Source organism: Microtus pennsylvanicus, chromosome 12 (genome assembly GCF_037038515.1).
Source record: "Microtus pennsylvanicus isolate mMicPen1 chromosome 12, mMicPen1.hap1, whole genome shotgun sequence".
Lineage (NCBI taxonomy): Eukaryota > Metazoa > Chordata > Mammalia > Rodentia > Cricetidae > Microtus > Microtus pennsylvanicus.
This window is the reverse complement of record NC_134590.1, coordinates 21,103,157-21,119,751: the sequence shown is the minus strand read 5'-3', so window position 1 is coordinate 21,119,751 and position 16,595 is coordinate 21,103,157. Positions and strand designations below refer to the sequence as shown.

Sequence of the window (16,595 nt, the reverse complement as noted above, 5' to 3'; positions counted from 1 at the left end):
TGTGCTATGCCTATATATAATTTTACATATGTCATATATCATGTATAACTATAAGTTATATTATTTATATATATAATTATATTAATAATACATAATATAATATATAATTTTTCACATATACAATAATGAAAAATGAAAATGAAGCTTTGTAAAATTTTATTTTATTTTCAATTAAATATATGCACATGCATGAAGGCATGCATAGATGTCAGAAGATTTTGAATCCTTTATAGGTAGAATTTGGTGGTTGGGTGTGGGTGTTTCCCTTTGTCTTTGAGGTTAGTTGGTTATTATTCCATAAGGACAAAGGGACAGAAGCAATGATAGAGATCATTGTAAGGCATGTGAACATGATGAAGACAGCCCTCTAGGTAACACCAATGAATCAGCTCAAATTTATGCATATATATATATATCTGTGTGTGTGTGTGTGTGTGTATATATATATATATATATATATATATATATATCAGGCTTGCAGACTTAGCATTTTCAGATAAAGTCAGTCATTGGGACCAGGGACTTTCTCCAGAAAAGAGCAGGTAGATATCAGGAAGTTTCATAGAGGAGGGAGTCATAATGTTGTCAGCTTTGAGAAGAAAAAAAAAAAACCTGCCAGTCCGTGATAGACTGCAACTTCTGACCAGCAAGTCCTTACTGTTGGGAGTCACCGGATGTGTGTCCTGTGACTTGAACTTGGGCCCTCTACTTTGAGCTGTCTCTCAAAATAAAAAGTCATTGTTATGTGTAATTTATTAGATATTATTTTATGCTAATGTTAATAGAAATTAATTTATGTTGTATAATAATATAAGTAAAGTTGGAAATGTACCCTGAAGAAGTTATGAGTGATCTAAAGTTGTAGTTGTTAGCTTAGTAGGTGCATTTCAACAGAATAAAAATAAAAGTACCATATCATTCCTCTATATACCAATCGTAAAACACACCCAAAGGAGACAATGCCCTTCTTCAAAGACACTCTACAATCATGTTCATTGCTGTTCTATTTAAAAGAGAAAAGAAATGTAATTAACCTAGATGTCTATGAACAGAAGAATAGATAATAAAAATATGAAGCATAAACACCCTGGGATTTTACTAAGCCAAGAAAATTAAAACATTTACAGGAAATTGAATGTGTCTGGAGATTATTATAGTAAGTGAGCCATTCCAGAATAACAATGATTAATATACATATGTTTATTGTCATAAACATATGGTAATATGTGAATTCTAGCTACTAATTTTATGGAATTACAGTTTTATTAATTCTTTGAAATACATACTCATTGTATTATGTTCATAGAAACAACTACACTTTCCCCCACAACTCCTCCCAGATACTTTGTAATTATTAATATTGGTATTAAAATTGACTACATTTGGAATCAGCTACATATAGCAAGCCAGTGATAGCCCTAGTGATTGATTTCCTTTATTAGATTACTTGAATTGGGAAGACCTACAGTCAATATGCACAGTCCTTTGGTACATGTACAAAGGAACTGAGAGGAAAAAAAATATTTTTCTACACGGTTTTTCTAGTAGTTGTTTGAATGAAACGGGCCCCCATAGGCTCATATGTAGTGGCCTTGTTGAGGAAGTGTGTGGGCTTTAAAACTTTAGAAGTAGAGGCCAGGTCCAGAATCTCTCTCTCTTCCTGTTGCCTATCCATCCAGAAGTAGAACTCTCACCTACCTCTCCAGCACCATGTCTGTCTCCATGCAAATATGTGTCCTGCTATGATGATAATGGACTAATCTTCTGAACTATAAGTCAGGCCAAATCAAATAATTTTCTTTATAAGAATTACTGCGACGGTGATGTCTCTTCACAGCAGCAGAAATACTAAGTAAGACATTTCTACTGCTATTTTTTCTGATAATACAGCCAGCTTTGTGGTCATCCCAACTTAGACGGAAAACCATTACTGATAGCATTAAATGCACTTAAAGTCTATGATGCAGATTGCTTAAGGAATTTTCTAATATTTATTTATTGGAAACTCCTGATTCACTTCTGGTGTGTGGCAAGGAACTTGGAAAACTGTATATAAACCTTCTGAACACTTGTGGAAAAATATTTAAAATGATAATCTTAGGTGGTATGTCTTGCATTCTGCATAGAGTGACACAGAAAAGGAATGAACTCATCGATAAAATTAACAAGGTCCACATGCACATAAGCAATCTAAGCATTTTTATTTTTTTAAATATTTATTTATTATGTATACAATATTCTGTCTGTGTGTGTGCCCGCAGGCCAGAAGAGGGCACCAAACCTCATTACAGATGGTTGTGAGCCACCATGTGGTTGCTGGGAATGGAACTCAGAACCTCTGGAAGAGCAGGCAATGCCCTTAACCTCTGAGCCATCTCTCCAGCCCTCTAAGCATTTTTAAATGTGTGCTAAGAAAGAGGATCTTGTCTCCAAAAGCTATAAAGGGCAAGTTGTCAAAATTCATGACCTAGTCCTCATTATAAATGCAGTTAACCTGTACCAAAATATGCCCTGATATTACAGGATATTCAATTAAAGATAGAGCAATGTTTGTAAGGGAAAAGTGTTCCTCTAACTTGGATATATAGGTCTAAGATAGTGGAATGAAGAAGATAGGATTTGGTTGATTTTTATCAATGTAGAATCACTAAACAGAAGTGTTAGATTTAAAGGAAAATCAGACTTGTAAGATATATTGCCATGAAAAAAGGAGAAAATACTCCACCACAGAATCTTCTAAACTCTCATATCTTTGGTGCATTATCTGTCTTTGGAGAGATTCCCTAAGACCAGGTATAATTCCTGCCTCTGCCAATTGTATTTGCTCTAGAATTTCCAAATTAAGCATACTCATGTTAAATACACATTGTATTTCATAGGTTTTCATTGTATTTGGCTGCATCAAAGTGTACTATAACTGGGAATTAGGGAATCTCTCAGTCTTTTCCCAGGTTCCACAGTGAGAAACCTAAGACAAGGATGTAATCAAACTTATCCTTCCAATTCATATCACTACTATGAAAAACTTATCTAGCTGGTTGGTTTACTGAGCAGTATCCTAAAAGCTTGACATGTACTTACAATAACATAAGGGCTTTTTCTCTTTTGTTTCAAGTAAAATCCACAGTAAGGTTGACAAGGTAGTCTGATGTGACTGCTCTCACCCCAACGTTTCTTAAAATTTTCTACATCATAATGTGTACACTTTTACTTTTCTTATCCTGTATTACCCTTCCTTGTATTTGAATATATTTATTACAGCCACTCAAACTTATTCATCATAGCTGGTATTATGCAGTGAGGTTAGAGGAGCACAGGTCTTTCGGTAAGTGTACACAGTCTTAAATTCCACCTCCATCAACCAATAATATATAAGCTTTGTCAAATAACTAAGTTTCAAATTGATTTTTTTACAAAATAGGTATTCAGAAAAAAAAACTGAAGATGATATTATCCACTAAGACAAAGGAATGCTACCAGTGTTCACAAACAACAACAAAATATCTGAAAACAAAATGAGTCTATGTAAATAAGGATGTAAAAATTATCAATTAGGATAGTGCCTAATACATAAAATATAACATATTTTAAAATCCATAAGATTTTATACATGTGTAAAATGTATAAATAAAGACCATTTATAACTTCCTCCTTTAAAGGATTACATATGCACTTGACTTTGCCCTGGAGAATTCCAGTTGTAATCAAAACTAAACCTTAAGCAATATTAACAATATTTGTATCAATTACTAAAAATTTGTCAAGCATAAGCATACTTATTTTTGTATTTTTGTCAACTTGGTGGGAAGGATTTGCGATTCCTATCTTTATTCTTCTGTATTTCCTGCTAAGAGTTTGTAATTCAAATTTCTGTCTCAGTATTTTTTAAGTTTAACTGGAAAATATGTTTTAATAAGAATGTTATCTCATGAAGACAACAATCAAGATGTTGGTCAAAGGGCTCAAAGTCACCATGGAGGAATAAGTTTATTACACTCTTATTAATGAATGATACATACACTTTTATGAAACATTGTAAAAAGAATCATTGTTCATTGTATATATCTTTTTATAGTCACATCATGTTTGGAATGTATGGATATCAGGTCTATTTTACAGATCAAAAACTATTTTATTCAAGGTTACATGAAAGTTTATATTTCATTGTCGTTATGTTATATATATGACTTACTATGACAAAAATTTAGTTATCCTCACTTTTATTAGTAATGCAAATCTGATTTTATCAACAAAATCCAATTCAGTGAATCATTGGTGTCTCCAAAAATGAGTAGCTAGTTGCAATGAATTCATTATGTAGAACAAAATGACTGACATTCCCCCAAAGCCCTGGATTTCTATGCATCGAAATTACCGTTTTAGATATGGTAAGGAAAGAGAGAGAGGAATTAATCATTTTTATTAATATACTATTCAAAAAAGTGCACTTTCTTCTCATTTTTGAGACTAACATATCATGTCTGACACATTTATTGTTGTCCTTCACAGTGAGTTACGTTTCATCTTTTGGGTTATTGGCACGAGGAAGCAGAGATAGTCTTGCAGAGGTCCGTTAATAGTTCCATATATCACTTTAGCAGTGACTCGGCGTCTCTCCTGGAAAGTTCAAGTTCTGACTGTTCCATATTATTCATACATTTGTAGCATAATTCAGAGAAGTCATTGCCTATTCTCCCACCACAGCTGATCATTCTATTTATACATTGAAGTAAGTATTGTCTGGCATTTTGTAAGGATGTTCTGCATTTTAGTCCTAAGTATAAAGTATAATAAAACCACAATGGTCTTTTCTAAGTCATGATTTCTATTAATGAGCCTTGCTTTTTTATGTAACCATAATGCCACCAGATAGCTGTTAATACCAACTAGAATATATTTGTATTATAAATACTCATTTGTAAGATTTCACTTTTATATGTACCATAAACTTAAATTTAAAAAGAGAATTTGATTTTGCCAGCCAATAGCCACTAGAAGATATCAGTAAGGAGAGAGCTAAATAGTTTCTACAATTTATCTTTATATACCTCTTTTTGTTGGCATCAATATGCTTCTGTTATTAATGTTTAAGAGCTGATCTATGCTGGAAACCTTTATACATCAGATAGAATTCCACTTAGGAGCTTAAATGCAGAAAGAGGGTGAGTTGGGGCGAGAAGAAAAAAAAAAACAGTTAAAGTTTCATTCAACCTGAACAAAATGAAAAGAAAACAATGAACAGCAAGAAATAATCATTTATATTAAAAAGGAAATTTTTATGGAAGAAATATAGTACTTCTTGACTTTTCCTGATCATACAAACTATGTTCTTTATTTTTGATATAACTTTCTTAACCATTTGTCTTTCAACGTATACATTTCACTTCTGTAATAAGTCTAAAGCTAGTTTACAAAACGAATTTATAGGAAAAGAAAAAAATACAAATGTTTCCAACATTTTAAATAGCATAAGATTATATCGAATTTTGAATTATAAATAAGCAGAAAAAATTTTATCTATCCATTTAGATAATGACTCAATTTTAAATATTTAAAAATGCATTTGAAGTACCAAATATAAATGAGACAAATTCCAAACCTTGTGTTCTAGTCACGTTTCTATTGGTGAAATAAAACATGACAAAAAACAACTTGTGGAGGAAAGAGCTTATTTCATCTTGCAACAATTAAATCTCCATCCCCAAGGAAAGTCAGAGCAGGGACTCATGGTAGGAACTTAGCAGCAAGTACTGAAACGCTGGCCATGGGGGGATGAGACTTACTGGCTTGCTCCTCATGGCTTTGCTTGATCAGCCTGCTTTCTTATACAAAGCAGTTACTCCTCCAAAGGGGTGGGACCATTCTCCATGAGGTCTCGACCCCCCAATCAATCACTAATCAATAAAATTATCTACATGCAGTTTATTGGAAGCATTTATTTACTCAACTGATATTTTTCTTCTCATACCGTTCTAGCTTGTATCAATTTGATCAACAAAAATAACCAAAATAATCTGCCATAAGAAGTTAGCATAAACTTTAAACAGTTTTTGTTTTACATCTCCAGTGTCTCGAGGACTGAAAGTAGGCTGTTGGCATTATTGTCATTTCTTCTATAAGTTTTGTATTTTTATTTTCTTGTTTTGGAGTCATTCATGCTAGCTGTCCTTTTCTTCATGACTCTGAGTAATAAAAACACTTCATATTCAGTAAAGGAAAAAATCTATCAACAGCATTTTCTAATCCCAAATATATGTGAAAAAATCCACAGCACACAGAATTCCATAAAAGAAATACTATTAGGTCTAACACTACAGATTATCATCAACACAATGATATTGAGAAATTTTAATACTCCATTCTCACAGATAAGTCATCTGAAAACACAAAAAAAACAGCAAAATATTGAAACAGTTCAGTTAAATATATCATAAAATAAATGGAACTTAAAAGAACTTTTGGAAACTGAACAGTAAACTTCTGAACAAAAACTTGTACCAGTAAGAAACTAAGATGGAAATTTAAAACTCCCTACAATGATTGAAAATGGAAACACAATATACCAAAATCTATAGGACTTAGTATAGGTGACCTTCCTCTGATCTGGACAGTTTTACGACTTGAATTGACTGGAACAATAAGGAAATATAGACGTAACCGGCATAATGACTCATACACAGAATACCTAGGATCACAAAGGATTGCGTGCTCTGATGCAGACATACCAGCAGCCCAGAAACTTAACACATTTACTATATACCACGGAGCCTGGAGGCGGGTTTTATATTTACAGCAGAATGAGGATGAAGTTTAGCTAGAATATTATCATCACCCAATAGGTAGGAGGTCTCCCCGGGGGAAGAATTTCATGCTGCCATTGTCCAGGATATTGAAGCTGGGGTTGATAGCTTCTACAGGCACAGTTCGAAAATGGAAGATTATTGTACTGCCAACAAGAACAAAGAACCTTTACCATGTGTAAGACAGTTTGCCTCAGGAAAAACTCTGCATGCCACTCTCTGATTCTAGACTCCCAGGGAATGTGATCTACAGCCAAGAACACTCACAAAACCTTCAGTTGTTGATCCTCATTTTGTAGTACTCACAAGTAAAAGAAAAATACTTTTATTTAAAGGAAGCTTTCTAATTCTATTCTACCTGGTGTAAACTTTTGCTTTTAAACACAATAACTTAGTCTTTCTCAGCATTTTCTCCTAGTTACACATATAATGATGTTTTATCACAGGTCAGGTTTTCTTGGAACAGAGTCACAATCCAAGTCCAAATATAAACTTTTGTCTTATCCAACCCCAAGCTAAATACACTCAAGTGAGTATTTAATTGAATTCATTAGAAGATTATCTCCTGCTGGTTGGCTAGAGAAACCACGGCAGTTGTGGGAGGGACCCAGGGGTTTTGTCCCACTGTGTAGGTCTTAGAGAGTAGGAAGTCTTGTGTGGCTGGTCACTCATCTCTTAATCCCCTCAGTACTGTACCAAGCTGTGTTTCTGAGTTCCACAGAGGCTGCAGGAGGATAAGGAGAGTTTGGGGACACGATGGAGCTAGTAGATTGCAGCGTCTTTAAACATACTGAAACCTAATTAGGCCTTTAGCATATCTGATGGTTTTAGACTTCTCAGTTGTAATTATAGAAAGTCATCTATTTGAAATAAGTAAAATGATTCCAAATAGGAAGCAGTGTGTGTGTGTAAACTACATTGTGCTGAATAACAACTAGAATCATATTTTACTGTTTTTATCTAACAGTTCCTCATTTTCATAAGGCCTTATGAAGGAAGTAGGTAAATGACACTCCAGTGTTAATGTAAAAGTCAATAGTCTGACAGGCTAAACTGCTACATATAAATATTGAAATTTATGATATTCTCATTAACTGAGTGAATTATACATTATCATCAACTCACAGATATGAAGACTAGATAGCTACAATTTACAATAAACTTGTAGCAGGGAAAATTTAGTTCTTCTAAAACCAAGTGTTCTGGTATCTCCTACATGTTATTCCTAAACATTTAGAATTACACATACAATTGGTTTAGAGCTGCAATTATTACTATCATAAATTGATTAAATAAACTTGGAAGCAAAGGAGAAAATATGATCTGAAGGTAAAGGGGCAGGTTACATACAAGTTCATATAGGAAATATATGGAATAAAGGATTAGGTTACAGTCAGGTGATAGAGATGATAGTTTTTATTTTTTAGTATATATCCTTAGTAGAATAAAATGTGAATTTTTCCATTAAAAATTTTATTTCCACATATTGCTTGTGAACACTTTCATTTGCAATCACTTGCTAATAACCCTGGTAGTCCCCAGTGATTGTCAGAAACACATAACTGTATTTAGAATTATTTAGTAAATTGAAATTAACTGGGTGAGTCAAATGTATTAACTTACTTTTATTTATTTATTTTTTATTTATTTATTTTTATTGAGAAAAGGAAGAAAAAAAACAAGTTTCCACCTCCTCCCAGCCTCCCATTTCGCTCCCCCTCCTCTCACCCTTCTCCCCCTCCTCCCACCCTTCTTCCCCTCCCCCCACTCCTCTCCCCCTCCCTCTCCAGTCCAAAGAGCAGTCAGGGTTCCCTGCCCTGTGGTAAGTCCTAGGTCTTCCCCCCTCCGTCCATATCTAGGAAGGTGAACATCCAAACTGGCTAGGCTCCCACAAAGCCAACACATTAAGTAGGATCAAAACCCCGTGCCATTGTCCTTGGCGTCTCATCAGCCCTCATTGTTCGCCATGTTCAGAGAGTCCAGTTTTAACCCATGGTTTTTTAGTCACAGTCCAGCTGGCCTTGGTGAGCTCCGAATAGATCAGCTCCACTGTCTCAGTGGGTGGGTGCACCCCTCGTGGTCCCGACTTCTTTGCTCATGTTCTCCCTCCTTCTGCTCCTCATTGGGACCTTGGGAGCTCAGTCCAGTGCTCCAGTGTGGGTCTCTGTCTCTATCTCCATCCATCACCAGATGAAGGTTCTATGATGATATGTAAGATATTCGTCAATTACTTTTATAATATATCAATAGTGGGAAATTGAATATTTAGAAAAAATCTGATATAGCATCTATGTTGTACAAATAGTGCACCATTTTATGACAAAACAGGAAAAGTATGATTATTTCTGTTATTAATTAAACAATATGCATTCTTTAAAAATATGATACTTGAGTGTTATTGATTTATTCTAATTTATTCAATTGATCAGATGAAGGGTATGTATATAATTAAGTTTTCCTAATTATATGAGAATCCTGTTCTGAGAAGATATTTTCTGATTACATGTAGAAAATCTCCTGCTCATTTTTGATATACGTTTTAAGAACAAACAGGTGTAGCTATTTCTTTTGAGGAACTGATAATAGTGAACATATCTATTCAGAGAAATTCATTCAATTTTATTCCAATTTGTGATTTTCATACAATAACCATAGAAAATGATGTTGATATCATTTTCCCTATGAAGCAGATATCAAAGTAGTCATCTAAAGTAGAGAAAGGGAAAGGAAATGTACTATTCAAAGATGCAGACTTATTCAAGAATAAATTGATTGTTTTCTCAGCCTAGAATTCTGGGAATAGAGAAGAAACACATTATCTTACAACGCTCTTCTTCTGAGGCCCACCTGGGTAGCTCAGGGATGTGGCACTCCCTCCCTACTCTTCCTTTCCTGGTGTGATAATTACTCTTCAGTTTAGAACTGCATGTGCACAATCACCAGTTTTTACTTTTCTTTTTGTCCAGAGCTCTGAGTTTTCTTTTTCAAATGGTTACACTTTATTTTACAAGGCATAAAAAATCAAAACAAAATAAATGCAATGTATATTTTTTCATCAGATGCAAATTTTGTCTAAAATGTTTTTAAGACTTATTAATAAAATATATCAAAAAGCTAATAAATGTAAGCATAGAAATAGAATTACAAATAAATGTATTTTGGTTAGTTCTTTGTTTTACATTTATCATTGTATTGTCATATCTTAGAATTTAATAACCTATTTTATATGGAGTCACTGTTGAAATTGTTTTGAGTTTCAAAGAAGACCCTAAACTTCAAATTTTGTGAGATTCTTAAACAGTTGAATTAGGAACATCTAGAAAGAAATAAAAGTCTTCTATACCATGTGGTGAGCTTTTGGGATTAGGAAAATCTTGTGTAACACTAACTGTTTTGGTCACAGATTAGTATAACTGTGTATTACTGGATATTTGGGAGTTTGAGCCTATCAAACAAACCTGAAGTCCTTGAGATTGTGTCCTCAAAGAGAATATTCAGCTCTGGCTCACTTCTATCTTGTCATTTGTCCTCTGGTGTGATATCAGTTGTTTGCTTGGCAACAACTACTACAATGATGTATGGACTTTGCCACAGTACTCACAATTGGGGTCTTGAATCTTCGAATGGAAATTCTGAGCCTAAGAATGGAAAGCAGAAAGCATGGTTATGTGAGGTTAATTTCTTCAGTGAGGCAGCCAAATCTTCTTGATACACAGCATGAACTATTGTGGTTTAGATTTGTTACTATATCATTATATCATGCTTGACCTCATTCTTGATTTGAAAAATTGCAATATTTAAATATAAGTAATTAGCTATGCATATTATAAAAATGAAATGAAAGTAGGCTACAAAATTTTAATATGATAAAATTTAAATTTAAGACATACACTGTAGTCTTTAACATCAGTTCAAGATTTGGCTGACCAACTCTAATTTCTGAAGTGTGAAATATCTTTAGTAATAGGGTTTTAACTTTAAGCTCTGGGTCACAACCATAGATAGAAGGAATAGCTTATTCTATTTGTATAATCTCCTGCATCTATTTTGGCCAATTGTTTGAAAAGAGATTCTCCATTAATAATACTGGTGTTTTTGTTCATATTTTTTTTAGATATCCATGGTGTTTGGCAAAGAATTATCATTCCATACAGTGTAATTCAAATTAAACTCTGTGTGTGTGTGTGTGTGTGTGTGTGTGTGTGTGTGTGTGTGTATGTGTGTGTTAGTATATACACATAAGGATATACAGATATATATTAAAGGGAGACTTCTTGTTCATTATCAGCTGCTCAGCACTGAAATAATCACACAGAAACTATTATTTAAATCACAGTGTGGCCCATTAGCTCTAGCTTCTTATTGGCTAAGTCTTACATCTTAATTTAACCCATCTTAATTAATCCTTGTATCACAATGACATCATGGTCTACCAGCAAAGTTTCAGTGCATCTGTCTCTGGCAGCAGCTCCATGGCTTCTCTCTGCCTCTGACTTCTTTCTCCAAGCATTCAATTTAGTTTCCCCTGGCTACCTAAGTTCTGCCCTATCATGGGCTTTAGATAGTTTCTTTATTAACCAATGATATTCTCAGCATAAAGAGGAAAGTCCCACATCAGATATATAATAAATATTCTTGAGTATACTTATAAAATGATATGCTCTTCTATTTAAAAAAGTTTGCCCACACAGACTAAATATGGTAGAAAGTTGTGTGAAACTTAAATCTTTCAAGACAGACACCATGAAATTACAATGAACAACCATCATAAAAATCTGATTTCAGTGGACTGCCAAAATTTTTATTTCTGAAGTCCTTAAGTTCTCATTATCATTCAGGAAATTAAACATCCTTCATTTGGCTTCACAATTATATACCTGCCATCTGAATAGAAGAATCAAATGCTTTTTAAATTTCAGCATTTTAGTAAATATCTATAATTAAGTGCTTATTAGGGAACACAAACACAGCATTTGCATCTCCTTTCATTGCTTGTAGGTGAACTGAAATTACCTGCAACTTTTGGCTCTTCCTTTTAATTAAAAGATCATTTAGTGAAGAGAGTGAGACAGAAAGCATAGTGTTAATATAATCTACATATGTGTCACCATTACTAGAGCATAATGAATCTTCCCACTATTAGCAATGAATGACATTTAAAATGCTTAACTAACCAGTGCCACTCATTACTCTCTGACTTTCTAACCCAGTAATATATAGCGAAATCATCTCTCTGAAAATTGCAAATTGATAACCAAAAAAATTAGTACTATAATAATAAGCCAATGTCTTGACATTTCCAATGACACTGAAAAAATTTTGTATATGTGTTATTTTTGAATGAGCTCTTTCAAATAAAATATTTAATTTACTTAAGACTTAACAATCAGACTAAAAGACTTTTAAATTAAAACTCCAATTTAAAAAGTAATGCTAGTTTATCTGCAGAATAGATATATTTCTGATTTTTTAATACATCTATTTTCATTGAGAAGACCTTATATACACTGAAATTTGAACTTTAATAGATAAAAATTAACATTTATGTAATCACTCTCCTTGCTTAACTCAAGAAACATTGTGAATTTCCTTAAGTATGGTGAATCTAATTGTTGTTATTAGAAAACTGGTTATTCAGTTGGAAATCAATGATGTCTGGTCTTCTGAGAACAGTTAAAGTTTATTAAATTTCCATTTTTTTCATAGAGTGATACTTAGAATAAACAACTAATATTTAATTTTTTAGTTTTATTTTATGCAGCTAATATCTGTATTAAAAAACCTATGACCACCTTCCCCCCAAAATTATGGACATTTTCCCTGTTTAAACCTATTTTTTTTTTTAACACAGAATAAATCTACGGCTTCTCTTTTTTTGGGGGAAACAAAAGCAAAACTTCTTCTCCAAATAACATACCTTTTGAATTCAATTTTGAAGTCAAGGTATTTTAACAATATCTATCTTGGATTAATTTAGCAGCATTAATAAGCAAATATTTTTACCAGCTGTTGCTCCTTTCTCCATATTTTAATTTAAAGAGAGCATAATAACATATAGTATCCATAATTTTTGTGTGTATTTTTACCTTTACGTGACTTTATTTTAAACTCTATTTTTATTTTTAATTTTTCGGCTTTTGAGACATGAGTTTTTTTGTGTAATTTTGACTGTCCTGGAACTCACTCTGTAAACCAGGCTATCTTTGAACTCACAGAGATCTGTCTGACTCTGCCTCCCAAGTGTTGGGATTAAAGGTGTGTGTCACCACACCCAACTACTCTTTTTTTTTATTTTAAGGTGTTATCTTAAAAAAATATTTAAAACCTGTGTGTATATACATATATATATATATATATATATATATATATATATATATATATATATATATATATATTTAAATATACAGTAAAGCATTTAGAGCTTTTTCCATCTTTGAATTTATCATTTCTCTATATCTCTCTTATTTTTGTCCAATAAATGTTTAATTTGCTAAGCAATATGGCTGGGATTGAAACCTTGGCTTTGATGGCTGGATCTAGCCCATTTTTTAGCTTGTTCATATTTCAGCCTCATGGCAGAGGTACTGGCCAAAGCCATGTTTATTGCCACAACTCTATGGCATTTTAAGGTCCCTGCCACCACTAAAAAGCATGTGGTCAGCCTTTCATCTACCCCATTTAAATGTTTTGTAGCAGGTCCTCTTAAAAAAAGCTGCAAGGTTTTGCAGCTAATGCTGAATCAGGAATCCTCTCTTAAATGAGAGCACTTGCGTCTAGCAAGCAGAGCCTACCTGAGAAAATGTTGTTATCAATAAGCCATGTTTAATTCTATTCTTTTCTGTGTAGAATAACTTTTCAAGCTCTCTTAGGCTTTATGTGGATGCAATTGCCCCATGTTGGGTACCTTTCTGCTGATTCTGTTGACTGAGGTTTTCTGTCTTACCTGGTCCTGCAAGCCATTAAGTCCCAAAGAATCACAAAAAGGTCTACATTAGTTATAAACTAATGTAGCCCAGGCTTTTTATTTACTAATTTTTATAACTTACAATAGCCTATAATTCTTGTCTGTGTTAGCCACACAGCTCGGTACCGTTTTTGGTGAGGCAATCACATCTTGCTTCCTCTGTGGATGGGTCATGACTGCAGACTGTAGAATTCTCTTCCCCAAATTTTCCTGTTCTTATTGTCCTGCCTCTACTTCCTACATGGTTGCCTCACCTATACTTCCTGTGTGGCTACTGGCCAATTAGCATTTTATTAAACAAGTACAGGAAAGAAAAGTTTACAGGGTAAAACATTTGTCCCACAACATATATTGCAGAAATATGGACAAATTATATTGTAGAATGTCAAAGTATCTCTGAGTAAGCTTATGGTCTTAAGTTTTTCAGAAAGATCATCATATTTTTGACTCAACATTTCACCATCCTGGCAATTGAACCCACATGGGAAGCTTTTTTTAAAAAAAAAATGTGTACCTTTTTGAAATTATTCAGGAATATATTCTCAAACAATCCCTCATTTTCCCCTTTTTTGTTCTCTCCCCTTTAATTCACAGTGCTCAGGTATCTGCTCTCAAGTTCTCAAGTAGTAAAATTGTGCTTTTTCCAGCAACGTGTTTTGTTTTCAGGAATGTTTTATTTTCTATACTATGCTGACTCAATTTCTACATAAATGCCTGTATCATTTTTATCAACTATAATAAAACTATGTCTGATTTTGATACAAATATACTTCATCTGCAGTCATTTTAATAAGATAAGGTTATAATACCTTTTTTATTTCCTGTGTGTGTAAAGGAAGGGGATTTTATATATAAGACACTGACTACAAAATATACAGGTATAATTTTCCTGTGAGAACATGTCTTAATTGGTTTCTACAAGGATTCTAAGGAGAGTAAAGAGGAATGAATATGTTGTACTCTGGAAATATTTCCATGATGGAGAACAAATCCATCTCCCTAGACTACTGCTCCTAAACCAGATGTTACAGTCTGGTTTGAAGGCAGATGCATGCTCTGTGTGCTTGTTCAGTAGTCCTCTGCTGAGGAATGGAGGTCAAGAGGCTACTGTCTTTCTCCAAGAACTTGTCTCTATCTCTTTCTGCACAGTTCATGGACAAACCGAACTTTGGCTATTTTTCCAAAGATTGTAAGGAAAATAGAATTAAATTTATTTAAAAATATGCATTAGTTTCTTAAAACAAAATAATCACATAGTTTATATTATCATATTAGTCCCATGGTTTATTATTACAAAATATTTATTGCTTGATGTCAGGCTAGTATACTGTATTGTAAAAGTATACTCAGAGAAGAATTTGAAATTTGTATGCCTGAAAAGAGATGGTTTTTAATTTCATTCTAACTCCCAGACAGGTAGGATGTATATGGAAAACATTAAGAATAATCAGATATACTGAAAGTGAAAGAGAAAGTGAGGGATAGCCCTGAATGCATTGGCAAGGCCACGACTTTCTAAACAGAGCGCTGATAGCATAGACACTAAGATCTAGAACAAATGGTACCTCAGGGTTTTCACAAGAGTGAATCACTATGTAACTGATGAGATCAATGGCAAGTATATTGCTTTAACACAGAACCAATGGGACCTGGTACAGGCAGTAGAGGGTCAAAGAGGGATACCTGCTCCAAAAGGAGGTACTTGTATATGAAAACAAGTACTTCAAGTTTTTCAAAGGTAAACCAGAACTTCCCCCATCACTGAGGTTACTACTTCATCTTTCCCGAGGTTACCACACCCATCACTCCATCCAGCTGTGAAGGTGGTACAATGGGCCTCTCTAAGACAGTGAAATGTTCCTGAAGGGAAAGAAGAGGAAGAATCATCAAGAGAAACCGAGTTCCTTAGCAGGACTCTTGATAAGGTGTCTCTGGGAGAGAAGGCCTAAATGTCCAGTGCTTTCCAAAGTTCCCGGGCTACCCCTCTATCTGCATTTGTTCCGTGGGACTCTGCTGCTACCAACCAGAAAGCCATGAAGAATAAGCACCCAAGGAAGAAGCGGCAGCAATTGGAGCAGCTGCTTCAGAGCATTCAATTTGGGGAGGTCAGTCAGCCATGCAGAGAGCAGCTGGAAAAACTGGACCACAGGAAGGCACAAGAGGAGGAGCTGGACTACTTGGAACTAAGCCTGGAAGGCTTCAGGAATAAGGAAGTGGACTGCAGACCAGACCATGGGGTCCTTTGGGGTCCAGGGAGTATGGAGCACAGCAGTTAGAAAGGGTAACCCCACACTTGCTCACTTGCACCTCCTGTGGCCCAACTCTGTCCTTCAGAACTTAGGCTCTTCATTTTCTCCCCTTCTCAGCTCCTATTTTTGGACTTTTTCCCCTCACATTTCCAGTGTTCAAATCTCATTGACCAGCCTCAGTACCTCTGAGCCTGATCTGGGTACTAAGTACCCCTGTGGTTGATCTGGGTGTCTCAGTGAAAAGAAATCTGAGGGCGGGGTGTCTATTAGAGATCGAAAGCTGAGAGTATAGTACAAGACCAAGTTTTGGGTTCTTCATTACTGTTCACAATGTTTATGAGTTACTTTCCTGGTCATACCTAAGTTCCTAACTTTCTCTTTCTCCTCCTCCTCCTCCTTTTTCCTCCTCTCTTCCTGCTACTCTATCTTCTTTAAAAAATATCAATAATAAATTCAAGTAGAAAAGAACAACAAAAATAAATGAGACCTTCTCAAAACTGAAAATCTCTGTAAGCCAATGGATGTGGTCACTCAGCTTAAGAGATAGGCTACAGAATGGAAAAATAATTTTACTAATTTCTT

At 34.2% G+C, this 16,595-nt stretch overlaps 1 pseudogene; it reads left to right on the top strand.

Annotated features, from left to right (window-relative positions):
* LOC142832359 (partner of Y14 and mago pseudogene) overlaps nt 1-16,040 on the top strand; it is a 57,793-nt pseudogene extending 41,753 nt beyond the window's left edge.
* Nucleotides 16,041-16,595: the final 555 nt, after the last annotated feature.